This window comes from Rattus norvegicus, chromosome 15, assembly GCF_021556685.1.
Source record: "Rattus norvegicus strain SHRSP/BbbUtx chromosome 15, alternate assembly SHRSP_T2T, whole genome shotgun sequence".
Classification (NCBI taxonomy): Eukaryota; Metazoa; Chordata; class Mammalia; order Rodentia; family Muridae; genus Rattus; species Rattus norvegicus.
In genome coordinates, this window is record NC_141548.1 from 7742415 (window position 1) to 7756233 (window position 13819).

At 43.4% G+C, this 13819-nt stretch overlaps 1 protein-coding gene across 7 annotated transcripts in view; it reads right to left on the reverse strand.

Moving 5' to 3' along the window:
- Nucleotides 1-13819, reverse strand: part of Cd99l2 (CD99 molecule-like 2) — a 45536-nt gene that overhangs the window by 30329 nt on the left and 1388 nt on the right. The window contains exon 2 of one of the 7 annotated variants that reach the window (NR_197405.1): nt 11663-11852. The exons of the other annotated variants lie outside the window; for them this stretch is intronic. The gene's annotated coding sequence lies outside the window, so the exon portion shown is untranslated. Of the gene's footprint in view, nt 1-11662; nt 11853-13819 lie in introns of those variants that run through there. 7 annotated transcript variants of the gene reach the window in all.

Below are 13819 nucleotides of genomic sequence, written 5' to 3' on the forward strand. Positions count from 1 at the left end.
GACAAACATTTAGTTTCTGTTGTTCCACCAAGAGCCTGGGAAATCAATGCAAAAGAAGAATGCCAGTGTTTCCGACAAGGCCATCGACAAGCACTTCTCACCCACAGCTTCTGGACTAACAATGCGTGTGGCATTTCCTTCTCCTGCAGCTGCTTTCTGTGTAATTTCTAAGGAGGAGTGGGAAGTTGCATCCGGTTGTCCTTCTTACGTGAACATTTCCAAATCAGAGTCTGGCAGAGAAGACAGAAACCCCAGAGATCACGATTTCCTATCCACTGTTTTACTCTGAGATAAAGGTCGATGGTTTCAGCTTAGAAGATAGTAACATGATTGCCTTGCAAGCAACAAGAACCAGGGCATGGGGACACTTCTGAGGCTCAACATGCAACCTGTCTAACCTACCTGGATGAATTTCAGACTGGCTAGAGCCCATGGCTACTGAGGAATGAAAACCAAGGTTGTCCACTGGACTTCACATACATGGGCATCTCACATGCATGTGCATTGTCCCTTCTACATACAAACACCCTCCCACATAATAAGTGAATGAATGAATGAATGAATGAATGAATGAATAAGTATATACGGGGTTTTTTGCTCATTCTGCCTCAAGCTTGTAGCGGTAGATCCTTACCGTAAGAGACCTCAGTACAAATGTGCTTACCTGAAGCCTGGACTGCTTACAGCCCCCATGAGCCAACCTGGACAGAACCCATTGCAATCCACACAAAAAGCCCAATGGAGCCCACACAACCTCAAAGGCAAGAGCAAAGCACCGTGAGGTGCAGCGTTAGTCAAAGGTGTCCGTTCTGTGTTCAGGCCAGCGTAGAGAATCCCAGTCTGCATCTGCAGTACCCCATCAAGATTTCCATCTTTCCACCAGGCCAAGGCCAGCAGAGGGAAGGCGGCAATGACAGCGACCCAGCCTGACCCTGGCCCATCCCTTTCTCTGGATTCCTAATCCTACACATGGTGCTCCTCCCTGGGGAGATTCTCTGTCTTCATTACTGCTGTAATGAGTTCCAAAACTGGGAACTGGGAGTCCACTAACTTCTTCTTTTGTTTGGCAAGTCTGCTTGGTTATTTTGGCTCCCTTAAATTTCTATGTGAATTTTAAGAGCATCCTGCTTATTTGTACAAAAGAAGGCTGATGAGATTTTAAGAGGACTGAGTGGAATCTGCAGATCGAGTTGAGGACCATCATTCCATCTGTTTTTAACATCTTCCATTTTAAAGGAGAGAGCCATCTTTTGGCTTCGCTCCTCCATCCATCTCAGTGCTGCTGTTTCATCATCCTCTTCTCCATGACTGAAGTTATTCTATACACATCTAGGCTCTGTCCCCTCCTCTTTGAGCCGCTTTCCAAAATCTCATAGCCAAATGCTAGTCCTGGTCTGTTTCATTGATTGGCACAGCTGCCCACGCTGTCTATTGTCCAAGTCCAAATCCTACAAACCGCCTCGCAATCTCTCTCATGCTCTAAAGCCATGCCATCACTAAGAACTATACATTATTTCTACAGAATGCCTACGGATCACCTGCTTCTCTGCATCAACAGAAAGCGTCTTTCCTTGAGTCACTGTACATGCCACTTCCCAGGACTTCCAAATAAGTTCTGAGACAGTCTCCAGACAACAAGTAGATAGACACCGTTCTTTCTCCTCTCTGAGTACATCCTGGAGCATCACCTTTGATGCTCAAAAGCTCAACACTGACTATAAACTCCACAAGTCTAAATGTGGTCAAGCCATGTAGCCTGATATGGTCCTAATCATCTAGGCCTCTCAATGTTTCATGTGTCTTTAAAGACTATTTTCAGGTAGAACGTGCTAGATGTGCAAATTTTAGAAAATATAAGCAGGAATTAGAAATAAAATAAAATGATGGCAAGAAGGTCGAGTGTACAAGTTAGTGGTACAGTGCTTATTAGCAGCTACAAGAGCCATGTTTCAAACTCTAGCTATAAATAAATCAACGAGTGACCATAACATGGATGCACCTTTCTAAAAGGCAATACTAAAGGAATTAAACAAGTCATAGAATATATATACTATATGATAGCACTTACACATGGTCCCTGGAATAATGGTGTTTTCAGAGACAGAAAATAGAATAGGAGACACTTAGGGCAAATAGGAGGACTAGGGGCAAAATATTTGAGGTGGCTTAATGGGGAATACATTTCAACTCTCCAACACGTTAAAACGGATCATGAGTCCAGTTGCATAAAAATGTGAACATAAGAACTAGAGAAGGCTAAGTAGATGCCTCAGTAGTTAACAGCACTCGCTGTTCTTCCAGTGGACCTGGGCTCGGTTCCCAGCACTCGTGGCAAGCATTCACAGCCATCTTCAACTCCAGATCCCAGGGATCTGATGTCACTGGACATCCACATACCTATGATACATAGAGCCACCACACATCCATATACATAAAACCAAAATCTAAAAATAAATAGAACTGGAAGATGGCTGAGACCTGAGTTCACCTCTTCATAGCTCATGCAATGCCATTCACTGCAGTTTGAGTCTGAAAATCTTGGTGTCGTCAGTGAGATGGAAAGCAGAGGCAGAATCATCCCTGACAGCTCAAAAGCTACTCTGGTGCACAGAGTGGTGAACAACAACAGCAGAAAATCCTAACTCACACAAGGTAGAAGGCAAGGGTGACAACTGAGGTTGTCCTCTGTCAACCCTCACATGCACGTACTTACTCAAACAAACATGCATACACATCACACAAAATAATAAGAACTCGGCCAGCTGCATCACCAAAGGCCCACATAAGACTGATCTTCCTGAGCCTTGTGTGTTTTGCATAGGCACACGTGTATGCTTGCACACACACAAACACACACAGGAGAGACAGACAGACAGACAGACAGACAGACAGACAGACAGACACACACACACACACACACACACACACACACACACAGATAAACACTGAGTGAGACAAAGACAGAAAGAGAGCTTTTACACTGACCCACACATACTTTTTAAGTTAGAAACATTGTGTCTTTTGATTCCAGAAGCATTCGGAGCAGTTTCTGGCTGTGTTGAGGGTCACTGCCTGCTAGCACAAAAAGACATCTACCCAGCACAAGCCCCAGTTCTTCTCAACTTGTGCTGCTTTTCCATGTGAACTTATCCATGGGTGTCATACGGCCTATAGGTGGCTTGCTCAATCCCCCTGCCACAGACATTCAACGGCAGGCTGAGGCTTCTGTTACACCCACTCTACTTCAGTATCTGTGTACACAGTCAGAGGTCACAGCCTTGGCTGCCAGTGTGGCACTCTTCAGCGACTGAGCAGTCTGGGCATCAGGGCTAAGGACAGAATGAGCCAGACCTTGGCCACGAATGCATGCTGACCTTTAACCTCCTGAGAGCAGTGTCATCCAGCCTGCTGTCAGTTCAGCTGCTCTCACAAACACAAATACTTTAAAAGCAAGAATACACCGTGGTTTGTGCTTCTGCAGAAAATGGGAGATTTCTGTCTTGGGCTGCATGGCAATTTCAATGAATATTACCTGGCCTGAATCTGCCTGACTTACCCAACTACATCTGTAAACCACCCAGTTATATATCAGAAACAAATCAAACGGACTACTTAATCCTATGAAAAATAAGAGTGCAGCTGCTCACCTGGCCTTTCCTGTTCCCACTCTGCATTGGTTCTGCACACACAACACAAGGCCTGGGATTGTACGGGGACACTAAGTATACAGATGTTTTAAGAGTACAAGCGAAGAAAAAAAGCCACTAGAAAGGACAGCTCTGGATTGTGTCACGTGTCTAATCAGTTTGAAGGGGAAGGAAGAAGAGATCAAAGAAAGTTTCCTGAGACAGTGATGTAGCTCAGTAGGTAGAGAGCTGGTCCTGCACAAAGACCATGGTTTGAACCATAACACCGCATAAACCTGGGGTGTCCGTGCACATCGATAATCTCAGCCTTTGGAGATGGAGACAGCTTTCAGGAGTTGGCTAAGTCATCCTTAGCTATACAGTCAGTTTGAGGCTATCCTGAGGTACACAGACTCTGTCTCACACAAACAAACAAACAAACAAACAAACAAACAAACAAAAACAATCTGTTGTCTTAACATGGAATGATGAAACCCAACTCATCAACTTCCAAAGCCTCTCTCCTTAGCTCAGCGGCCTGCCCTGAGACAGGAAACACGTCATACTCAGGAATAAGCACCCAGTTCGGCAGTGCGCATGTGCAGCACCTAAGCACTGCGTGCTTATCTCCCGAGACACAGGGCGCAGATGCCCAGACACAGAGCTCACATTTTCTATTCCTTAACTAGAACATTCATGAACAGAATGCGGAAATCCACACGGACACAAAAGCACTGCAGCAAACACTACTCACACCGAGATCTCACGGCTTTGTAAGCCAAAAGTCTGAAGTGAGTGAAAAGCCGACCACCAGCCAGTCTTGGAGAAGCTTCCATAGACCCCTTTAGCCATGCACGGTAACAGACTCCAGGTTGTAGAAAATCGCATTGCATGTGGCCACCGTGGCTGGGGAGAAGCACCGTTGCCGACCTATGATCAATACGCACAGCTAGTTTCCCCTTCCAACCACGTCACTATCCACTGATCTTCCGTGATGGGGCTTTCATCCTCTGAAAGTATAAGCAAGCCACCAACTTGCTTTCATACGTCACTTTGGTCATGATGTTTTGTCATGGTGACAGAAAAACAACTAAGCAAGCAGTAAACTAAAGCCAGCCATCACCAAGTCTATCTCGGATGTCTGGATCTTCTCACTCTGAGGGCTGCTTTGTCTAACCTCAGTGGGAGAGGATGTGCATAATCACCTAGAGACCTAATGCATGGGGGTGGGGGGGGCTGTATACATGGGATGGGGGGCACCTTCTCAGAGGTGAATGGGAGGGAGAGGGGGTGTGCAAAGGGGAACCAGAAAGGGGCAACATTTGGGATATAAATAAATAAAATACTTAATTATTTTAAATAAATAATATGTAATATGGACAATAAAAATGGTTTCAGGAAGATCAACCAGAGGGGATGAGCTTTTTACTTACTGCTGTATATTTTCGATTTTTTAAAGTTTATTTCATTTTATTGTTGCTGGGGACTCAGACATGTCCGACAAATGCTTTGCCACTCACTTATATCCTAAGCCCATTATTTTTGAGATTATAACTGCAATACTTCTCCTTTCCCTCCCTCCAAATCTTCCCATATTCCCCTCCAAACAGCACTGTGAGCCCCACTTAAATGGAACCACCCTGTGTACCATACTCAACCTGCCCAAAGCTACCTGTCCACAACCTGGCGATTACTGCCAGTGCCAAGCTTACAAATGCACCGAAAAGGTTTCTGAGCCAAAAGCTTAGAGCCCAGTAGCCAAGTCTTGCTTCTTTTCAGAGTCCTTTACATATTACTTCCAAATCCTGAACATGGGATTCAGTATTATCAAGTCCAACTCTTATAATCTTCCTCCCACAGTGACACAGGAGAGATCAAGGTCCCCTCTGGGATTCCGAGTCACACTGACAACAGGACTTAAAAACAGACTCACGAAGAACCACAAGGACAATTTATTAGAGTTCAGAAGAAGAACCCCAGGACTGGCAAGCTGTAAAGCCCTAGCAGCTCCCAGAGGACAAGAAAGGAGAAGGGCCAACCCGTGCTGTTTAAGCTGCCATGGAGGTCAGGCTCATGGCCAGCAAGCAGCCACATGTGGGGTTACAGGGTTTAAGGAAAGAGTAGGGAGACCCAAAATGCTGGGGATAAAGCCCCAAGTATTAAGGAAAGAACACTTAGAAAAATGATAGAAAATGTGAAAAATATGTATGCCTTTCTGACTTGATCATAGGGTAGACTTAGGACCTTTTACATGACTATGCTCGGTAAGCTTCTGAACTATGGTGGTGCGGATCATGGGAAAGAAAAGTAGTGTCTCATTTTAAAAACCATTCTTTTAAGATTTTTTAAATTATATATATATAGGGGCCGAGGGGTTACATATGTATTAGTGCAGTCCCTACAGAAAGGGCCTCAAATCCTCTGGACCTGGAGCTATGGTGGTTGTAAGTGACCTGACGGGGGTGCTGGCAACTGATTTCCAGCATCTGCATGGCTGCTTATATCTGTAACTCCGGTGCCAGGGGATCCAACACCATCCTGACCACTGAGGGCACAAAGCACCACATGATACACATCCATGCATGTAGGAAAAATATTTATAGTGATAAAATAGTAAAAAAATAAATCTAAAACAATATTTTAAAGCCCAAGGTAGGCTAGGCACAGTGGGGCAGGCCTCCAGTGGCAGTACTGTAAACGCTAAGGCGGAGGATTGAGATTTCATGGCAGACTGAGCTACACAGGAAGATCTTGTCTAAAAAATTTAAAAAAAAATGGCAGTGGGGTAGAATCTTAATAGCATTTAAAACTTTGAAAATTTTATTCTCAGCTGTATGTGGCAGAAACTTGCAGGTAAATAGATTTCAAAAACAAAGCATAATTTTAGAAAGACAAAGTTGGGGCTGTGCATAGAGCTCAGAAGCATTTGGCTAGTAAGCGACTATGCTAGGTTCAATCCCTTGTTTATATTATATTCTCTTGGTTTTGTTGTACTAGATTATAAACTGAGAGCAAAGAAGAATATTTTACATCCTTGTCTGTTAACACAAAGTACATGACTTGATAAACAAAAGATACTGACTTTTTAAAATAAGTCAATAAAGAAGTTATCAGTCCTTTCATATATTACTTAAGATAAGGGCAAACAATGGGAAGGACTTGGATAGATAGATAGATAGACAAACAGGCAGACAGATCAATAGATAGATATTGTAATGATAATGAAAAAATGAAAAAATTTAGCAAAGAAAACAGGAAAAAAGAGCATTGTGAGCAGGAACTAGGAGAAAATATAAACAAGGAACTGAGCCAAAGGCTTGACCAGGCAATTCATTAAAGAAGAAACTATCTTAGACAACCCCGTAGTAATCGGAAGCATGTAAACTAAATATAATTACAAATAAATAATTATAATATAATTGTATAATAAATGTGTAAATCTTGTGGGTTTAGATCATGATAAAGTTGACAAGTGATGGCAAGGCCATTACACAATGGCTACTTTAGTACACTGCTGGTGGCCAGAACAAAAACAGCCACTTCAGGAGACAGTCGGGTATCACTTCATAACAGTAAAGTGATAAACACTGTGCACAGCAGAAACCACTCTCCTGAGGATAATTTTGCAATAGGAAGCATCCAACTTTTTGGTCTTACAACTCTAGATGCTAAAACACTTGAAGACCTTCATGTGCTTTTTAAATATGGTTTCTGACTATTGATATTTATCATATTAGAGGTTAAAATAGATCTTTAAGGCATAAGACAGAGTGAAACTTCCACTAGCCATCAAAGCACATTTTTTCTTAAAACTTTTGTTATAAAAGATTTTCAAATTAAACAACAAACAAACAACAACAAAAACAACAAAAATAAAATAAAAGTCATCATGCACTGAGACTGGCGAGACCTAACATCTACCCATCTCAGTGACTTGCTATACAGTTAGGACAGCCAAAGCTCACCAGAGTCCAGGGGAGGTCTGAGATGAGTGGAGCTGACACCAGCCCACAAAGATGGCCCCTGACCTCATTTCTTCCAACACATCTGTACTAAGGCAGCAAGGAAAACAGAAAACCTTAGTGTTTGAGTATATTGAAATCAAGAGAGGGAACTATAAAAAACCACATCTGCAAGCTGTCTGAAACCTTTTATCCTAGCATTTCAGAGCAGAAGCAGGAGGGGCATACACATTCAAGGCTAGCCTGACATACACACAGAGATCCTGTTCTGAAAAACTCTGCCAAGGTCTAGGCTGTGTCTTGGCAGTAGAGCATCTGAGTGATATGTACAAGGCTCTCCTCCTTCCCAGCCCTAGAACCACACGCATGCAAAGATATCTCAAGAGTCATGAGATACACATCTTTGTCAATATCACTGGTGCTCCACCAGGAGAAATCTACTGCTTGGCACACACTGGGCGCTCTCTGCAGTCGTCTTCAGGTTGCAAGGCAAGTGAGCAGGGTGCTGTACCTGCTGGGTAAAGGCAAGAGATTATGTGCCAAACATCTTACACCACACGGGACAGCACCCACGTTTCCCTTGCTTACAGGATATCTACTATCAATCAACCAACTTTCCTTTTCCTGTTATTGCCCCACCACTACTTCCTGGAACCCAGAACCTCGTATACTAGACAGGTTTCTCACACTATGCTACCCCAACCCACATACAACTTCCAGGCTAAAATTCAAAGGCCTGGTGCTAAGGAACTGCTCTGCAGTCTGCATCTAGAAACAGGCAAACCTAAGTAACTCTTCTCTGTCATAGACAAGGGCCCCCAGGTTGCCCCAGCTCCTGATCTAGACTTCTGAAGACCGATGCTCTGCCAATTCCACTAAGGGAGCTGTCCCACTGGACATTGTACTCTCTGTATGAAGCCTCGTCCATAGAGAAATTTCTAGAAAAAATCTTTGGATCCAACTAGCTCACGCCCAACCCCAATGGAGAGGGAACGTGACAACCGACAATTGACAGACACATCATGGCCTCATTCAAAGGGCTAGAAATAAAGAGATGTGCAGGTCACCAAATACCTCTAATGGTCATTGCTACTCAAAGAACTAAAGGGACCAGCTTCATGCTAGAGATATACAGTCACTGCCACTGGGAAGACTGGGGAAAACTTTAGGGGTGCAGCATTTCAGCAGGACCCTACAACTCCATGAGTTTGTGCCTGTTGAGAAACTGGAGCTAAAATTCATTGGACACTCCTCCACTTTCATGGTGGAATATGTACCGTGACCTAGACTCTCCACCATCCAATGGGACTTACAATGTGTAGAGTTCAATGAAAGCAACACTTACTTTGTGACTGTGAAGGCCACAAAGGGCAGATATGTAGATGTAAGAAAAAGTGGAGTCAGGGTTTCATATACCACAGGGTAGCCTAATTGGCTGTGTAGCTGAGGCTAGCCTTGGTTCTCCTGCCTCCACCTCCTGAGTGTTGGGATTACAGACATTCACCACCACATCCAATGGTGATCTTATGTATACCTACTTTAGAACAACAAATCCTCAGTCACTGGACCTCTGAGTGGGCTTCTGGGAGAGCTGAGTCTAGAATAAACAAAGGTTCAGGAGCCTCTGAGCCAGGCTTTCTGGGAACCCAAGAGCAGCAGAAGAACGGCATTCAAAATGTACAAAGTGACAGTAGACACAAAGTTGGAAAAGCCAAACCATCAGGTAGGAAGCACAACTGGAGACAGGAAAGTCAGTGTGTCTAGGAAGTCTCCTCTCAGAACCCAGTGAAGCTCCTGGCTTCAGGCCCCTCTGAGCAGCCTTTTCATTGTCATCTCACACTGTCATCCTTTAACACCATTTCTCACCCTGTGGAGACCCCCAACCATAACTTTATTTTTGTTGCTACCCACAAATATCCATTCAAATGGCTTCTATACACTTGTTACAGGTCCCTGGTGTCTGTCTTGTACTGAAAAATGAAGACATGGCCTATACCACCAAAGGAGGGGCTGAAAACTTATCAAATGTCTCAAGACTGAGCCTCTAGACCCTGTGGAGGACTAGCTGACAAAATGGTGACCCCAGTACCACTGAGGGAAAGAAAATTCTCTCTGTCCTCATGATGCCAATTCCCAGGACTGATGAAGGCACTCAAGGAGCTTGAAGCCAATCCCACACTCTTTCTGGGGCACATCTATAAAGCTTGATACCCCCAAATCAGTGCACAAGTTCCTGTTAGGAACCCAGCCTGGCCACTCAGTACTTAGCACCTGGGGTCGTTGTGCTCTTACCCACAATTATGTGCACCTAATTCTGGTTGGCTGTTTGCTGAGGGGAGTCTAGCCCCAAATTCAAGATCCTCCTGACTCAGCTCCTGGAGCACTGAGATTAAAAGGCATGTGTCACCACATGGGCTATAATTAGGAGAGCATTTTTTTTTCCCTTTTGATGTGATGTGGTGTTTTGGATTCCTTTCTTTTCCTTAAGCTTCTTCTTTCTTTTCCTGTAATTTACCATGTAATCTAGACTGCTCTCAAACTCACAGCAATCCTTCTGCATCATCCCCAAATGCTGGGATTACAGACATAGTCCAACTCATCCAGCTTACCTTTTAAAAAACTTACATTTATCTATTCATTTCTTTCTTTCTGTGGTACTGAAGATAGAACCTAGGGCCTTGCACATGTTAAATATATATTCTACCTGACAATGAGTGACATCTTCAGCTTTTGGGAATTATTTTAAATGAATATAAAATTCACATAACACAAGTCACCCTTTCAATGTGTCTAATTCAATGATTTTTATGGTATTTTAAGAACGTTCAGCATTACCTTTCTCTATTTGTAGAAGGATTTTATTACTCCCCAAAGCCTTTGCCCTTAAATGTAGGGAGCCATATTGGATTTGGGCCTGACCGCTTTGTGACTGTATGGCCACAGTTAAGATGACTGCCATAAAGTCTTGAGATTGTTGGACAAAAGCCTCTCCCATGAATTTACGACACAGGAAGAAAATAATCACGGAGTGCTTTGAGCCGGCTGATGCAAGTGGAACCGACACACCTGGGCCACACCTGGGCCACACCTGGGCCACACCTGGGCAGTGGTCAATTCGCTCCTGCCTTTTGCTTTCTCAGCCTTTGTCCTTGAGATTTAGGCTGGTCTTCTGGGATTTCTCCCTAACTAATTCAGGTCTCGTAGTCGATCTTTTGTTACCGAAGTCATGACCCAGGTAGTCACGAGCCAGGGTTTCCCAGATATTTTCTACCTGGGGAACTTGGGTATATAAGTGGTGAATAAAGCTACAGGAGTCTCTCTCTTCCTCTCCTGGCTTGACACAATAACCTGTGTGTGTGTGTGTTTCTTTAATCCCGCAGGCTTTCGCCCGATTCTCGGTACCGATTCTCGGTACCGTGTTGGTGCAGGCGCCGACACTTAAACCAGTCACTTACCATTATCCCCTCCCCCCTTTTTGTTTGTATAGGTGTGAGATCTCTGACCATTTCATGTAAACAACACTGTCAGATTTGCAAAGTGTATTTATTAAAATGTTGCTTGGAACATCGAAGAAGTAAGATTAATATGTACTAATCTGAAAGGGGCTACTGGAAGTTAGGTCCTGTGCTAAGCACTTTAGACACATTTATTTAATCCTAATAACTGCCACACCAGGAGAAAAGGGCCGTCATCCCCATGGTATAACTGAAGAAACGAATAGTAACATCCCCAAAAGTTGCTAAAGCCTTTGCAGCTACATGTTGCTTAGGTAGGAAGTTGGTTACTGACCAGTTCTTTTATTTTGTTTTTTAAAATTAACATATAAAGTAATGGGCTTCATTATGACATTTTATACTTCACTCATGCTCACCGTCCCCATTATCCACTACTTAGTCTCCCTTCTGATTTCAAATCTGAGAAAAAGGTTCTATTTATCTTTTCCCTATTAACCTCCTTTTTCTTGCCACATTACTACTCCTTTACCTCTTCTCAACAGTCCTGCTTTATATTCATGGCTTATAAATATAAACATATACATGGATACACATAGAGACAGCACATGAGAGGAAAAACTTGGGTATTTGTTTTTCTGGGTGACGTATTTTATTTAACTTGATTATATCCAGTTCTATCCATTTTCCAGCAAGGAATATAACTTTTTTTGTTCACAGATGAATGAAATCCACTGGGAGGCTGGTAAAGTGGTTCAGTAGGTAGAGGCACTTGCCTTCAAGCCTGATAACCCGAGTTTGATCCCTGGGACCTGTATGGTGGAAGAAGACAATCAACTAAAGAACCTTGTCCTTTGACTTCCATGTGTACCCTGCAGTGTGGCTAGACATATATACCCCAATAGTAAAATAATAATAAAAAGAATGATAATGATAATCATCTCAAAACTCCATTATGTACATGTATGTACCACATTGTCATTAGCTACCTGTCAACTTATGGGAGTCTAGACTGGTTCCATTCCCTGGCTATTGGGAATAATCACAAACATGGTGCACAGCTATCTTCATGTCTGTTGACTTAAGGCCCTTTAGGTACATGCACAGGAGTGGTGGAGCTCAATCATATGGGAGTTCTATTCACAGATTTTGAGGAACCACATACTAATTTCCACAGTGGCTGCACCAATGGTGAGTAAGCTGCTCCCCCATCCTCATCAACAGCAATTGCTCAAGCAATTTTAATTTGCAATTCCCCAAAGACCTAGGATATTGAACATTTCCTCAAATATTTATTAGCCATTTATAGTTTGTCCATTGAGAGCTGTCTATTTACTGATTGGATGGTCCTGACTACGGCGAGATAGAATTGCAAAGCAGTTGGAAACAAGTCACCATGTACGTGGAGTGGCAGAGCAGATAACTGTGGCAACCTTCCCAGGTTGGTGCATGGCATACATGTGTGTGATGCACCTGTCCTCAAAAGATGATTCAGAAGCCGTAGAACACATTAGCGTTAACTCCCCCTTGGTCTCTAGAGTGACGGTTTAATCACCCTTTCAACTTCTGAGAGCTAAAGTGTGTCGCTACTTCCTAGAGCCTGGAGGGACTTTATACCTTATCCGCAGAAGTGCTTCTGGAACCTTTTGCATGCCTTCTAGGGTTGTTCAGGTACAACCCATTACTGAGGACCAGGAACAAGAATAAAGGGACACTGGGGCAGAGCTCCCTGGACCCCGCTACAGAAAAATTGGGTCGCTACCTTCAAAGCAAAGATACTTCTGGTTCAGTATTCTTAGGTCAAACAAAACAAAACAAAAAGGTCGCAGAGTGGCGTTCTTACCTGGTTGAACCCTGCTATTCTTTCTGACGTGTAGCCACAGTCCCCTTACTTGGAAGTGAGGATATCTAACTAAACAGTTGTAGTGCTGATTCAAAACAAGACACAGGTCAGACATGGTGGGACATAAGTGTAACTCCAAGTCTCAGATGGGAGAGGCAAGAGAATCAGGAATCTAAGCCCAGGTTTCAGGAAGCAGAGACAGGAGGAACAAGAGTTCAAGGCCAGCTTTGAACACATGGCAAATTTGAGGCTACCAAAATGAGCCACATGAGACTCCGTCTTTTAAAAAACGAAAGCGAGCAAACAAGGAAGGAAGACATACGATGGGCACAAAAAACACCCAGGGAGTAGTACTTGATCTAAGATGGACACATTCCTGGACCAGAGACATCTTTTGTGATTATTAGTCATTATATGGACTGATTGAACAGGTTTAGAGAACTCATTTTTAGAAAGCCACAGAAGGTTAGAAGTGGGGCAGCCTCCAGGTCTAAATGAATTATGCCGCATATTTAAAGATGGTGACTGTGGAGTCATAGAAGCCTGGGAACGAACCCTAGCTGCCAATTATTCACTGTATGACTTCGCCTCTTCCAGCTTCCCCATCTCTCTCACTTCAAAGCAGGAAAACCTAAGGGCATTCACAGTCTAGTTTAAAAACCTCCATGCTATAAGATGCAATTATCTACCATGCACAAGGCTTTGCATTTCAACTCAGCAAAGCAAAAACAATTGACATTTACAGTCTCAGGCATCGCCCGCAGTGTGTGGGACACAAACCTCAAGGATAAGGTGTGCTACTGGATACTTTTCTCTACAAAAGGCCACTAGACAATAAAAATATCCCCGAAGGGAGACTAAAATCATGAGCCACTCTTTATCCCTGTGATTGTTTGCTTTCTTCCCTCCATAGAGTCCATGACATAGATCTGACGT